This window comes from Pteropus vampyrus, unplaced genomic scaffold (assembly GCF_000151845.1).
Source record: "Pteropus vampyrus isolate Shadow unplaced genomic scaffold, Pvam_2.0 Scaffold84, whole genome shotgun sequence".
In the NCBI taxonomy this organism is placed as follows: domain Eukaryota; kingdom Metazoa; phylum Chordata; class Mammalia; order Chiroptera; family Pteropodidae; genus Pteropus; species Pteropus vampyrus.
The window spans coordinates 7,392,568-7,395,603 of NW_011888865.1; positions in this window are offsets into that span (position 1 = coordinate 7,392,568).

Sequence of the window (3,036 nt, forward strand, 5' to 3'; positions counted from 1 at the left end):
GTTCCCTTTTATAAGTTCTATTTCCATTGTTGTTTTTTATCTCTTTTTTGAAATTCTTACTGAATTTAGCTACACTTTCCAAAAGTTCATTGAGCATCTTTGTAACCAGTGTTTTGAATTCTGCATCTGTTAAATTACTTGACTCCATTATATCTGGATCTCTGTTCTGATCTCTTATATGGTTTCTGTTTCTTTGTCTTCCCATTTTGGCTGCCTTTTTGTGTCTGTTTCTATGTACTAAGCAAAGCTCCTAAGTCTTCCGGTCTTAGTGTGAATTTGTGAAGTAGGTATCCAGTGGCACAGTCCTGAGAGGGGTTCAGCTGCAGGCCAAACTTAGCCCAAGCCTCTACCCCTCTGGGGCCACCTGTTAAGGTTCAGCAAGCAATCCACAGATGCTGTGCTTATAGTTGCCTCAAAAGGCCACACCAGAAATCGAGGCCAGCTGCCTCCACCAGTGTGAGAATAAGCAAGGAGCACCTGACTTGCTGAGTATACACCTGGATATGGCTTGGGTGGGGCCGTGAGTTGGGGGAGATGGGATTTCAGGGAATCCTCTGGGTGGAGTGACCTCTGTTATCCAGTCTGATGACATCACAGCTATAGCAGCGTTGTGTCCGGTGCACCAGGAGGGGGCAGGGCACAACAGGAAACAATGGATACTGCCGACACTTTTGTACACAGTGAGTCTTGCCTCGGCCCTCACTCCGATAATGTCTCCCTGTAAGTCCCTGGTGCCCCCTGTGCACAACTGAATGGGCACTGGTGCTCAGAGTGAGCAGGTCTGTCACCATGAAAATCTACTCGTGGACGCAGCCCCTTTAAGAGGCATCTACTGCCGCACTCAGCCACTCAGCCACTCGGGACTGGGCAGCCCCTCATCCTCGCACAGTCCTTCTAACGTTGCAGGGTGCTTTCTTGGATTTCTCCCTAGCTGTATGGCTTGTTCTTCTAGATCCCAGGTGATTTTTCCTTGCGACTACTTCTTGTTTCCGTCATAACTTTGATTTGGTCGCCAGAGGGATGAACAGAACCTCTATCATCTACAGCATTTTTTTTCTCTCTTATTTGCTAAACTTTTGATAACCAGTAAAGCTAGACCATGCCTGATGGCAGAGCTTAAAAGGATCATTTCCCGCTACCCCTTTTTCTCCCCCACTCACTTCTTCATCATTTCCTAGCATTTTTCACTCCTGCGCTCCAGGGATGATAATGTCATATTCTCAAAATATGCCTGTTTCATACCTTGTGCATCTCCTTATGCTGCTTCTATGGCCTTAAGCCCCGCTACCCCCAGCCCACTCCAATTACTCTTGACCTGAGTAATTCTTCCCTCTTCTTTCTCTTGCTGTTATTGTTGGGGGCAATCTAAATCCGTTTTGCCCCCAAGGCGCTGGAGGGCTCTCTGTTCTTTCTGCTGATGCAGTAAAGAATTACAGATCAGCAAAGTTTAGGAAAAATAAGATTTATTGAAGTACATTTTAAGAGAGAAACGACTACACCAGAGAGGGCTGTAGCCTTGTAGATGTGAGAGGTCTGTCTTATATCTGGGCCGTAATGGGAGGTTATAAGGGTGGTGCTAGCTGATTGGCGTGTGAGGTCATTTTGATTGACAGTTGGCTGTTATATAACCTACTGTCAACTGCTGATGTCCCTTACCCAGAATTTAGTCTGTTATAATTAGATTCATGAACTTCCAGGCATATGTATGATATTATAATGATGATATAATGAGGCTGAGGTGAAAAGAAGGTCAGAGTACTTACTGCGCAAGCGTTTGTGGCTGGCCTAAACTGGTTGCTATGCTATGGTCATTTATTTCCTTGTCTTCTAGGATGTAGGAATATTGTTAATTGAAAAATGAGGTTTTTTTCTGGGAGGTCCTAGGGACGGCCCTTGGGTTAGGCTGTCATTCTTGTCATTCCTATGGTTACAGAGCTGGGCCTTCACTCCCATTGCTCATGGCTGCCTAACTGCCTGACATCACTACCATTCCAGTTAGGGATGAAGAAGACGACTCTTCTGCGTTCAGTGCTTATCATACAATATTGTAATTGCTTTTTCCTTTTAAATAACTTTAAAAAAAAATTGCAAACATAACGGGTGCTCGTTTTAAATGGTAGAGATGTATGTATAATAAAAAGAACTTCTTTCTCCCTCCACTTCCATTCCCACTTCGAAGGATACCAGTGGGTGCCTTCCATACTTTAGAAAAAACTTTTTCAAGAAGTATTTGAATCCATTTTCCATTGTAAAAGATTCAAATCACAGAAGTTTATAAAGTAACAAGTGAAAGGTCCCCTTTGCTTTCACCCTCAATTTCCCTCCCCACACCATTAGCAGTGTGTTTGTATCCATCCACCCCCTCTTTCTTTCCATTTCATACATATGCACTTGCATATGTTGGCAGATACCCAAAAACAAAAACAAAAATCAAAGTACCGCCATTACCAGATCTTTCCTTTCTTTTCCCCCTGTCTCCCGCTTTTCAGAACATTCTTTGTTATTCAGAGCAGGGTTATGGGCAGAGGCAGGAGGACTGAAGTAAAGAAGAGAAACAACAGATTTTTCTGCATAAGCAAGATCTTGGTGCAATCTTGAGAAGGAGAGAAAAGATCTGGAGGTAATGGGAAAAATAGGTGAGTGAGCAGGAAATTTTGAGGTAAGGGGGAAAGCGGGGAAAGAGGAGTAGTTGCTTTGAGGAGAAGGACTTTGGGGGAGATGTAGATATGAAAAGAGAATTTTTAGCAAGTTTTACGATATTTAATATAATGTATTTATTATCACAAGAGACATTAAGTAAGGATATCACTAGTTTTTAAGGCTTTGGGGAATCTTACTGGTGTTCATAGATGTTTCTATAGGTCCACACTGGAGCCTGGTAAAGTGAGCCTCCCCCTTAAGCACATAAGCCACACAGAAGAAGTTTATAGAATAATAACAAAGGAACAAAGGCAGGATTATTCTGTAAGGAGGGAAGGGGAAAGTGGAATGGGAGCTGAGAATCCCAACAAATGTTCACTAGATTGACCTTGGGGC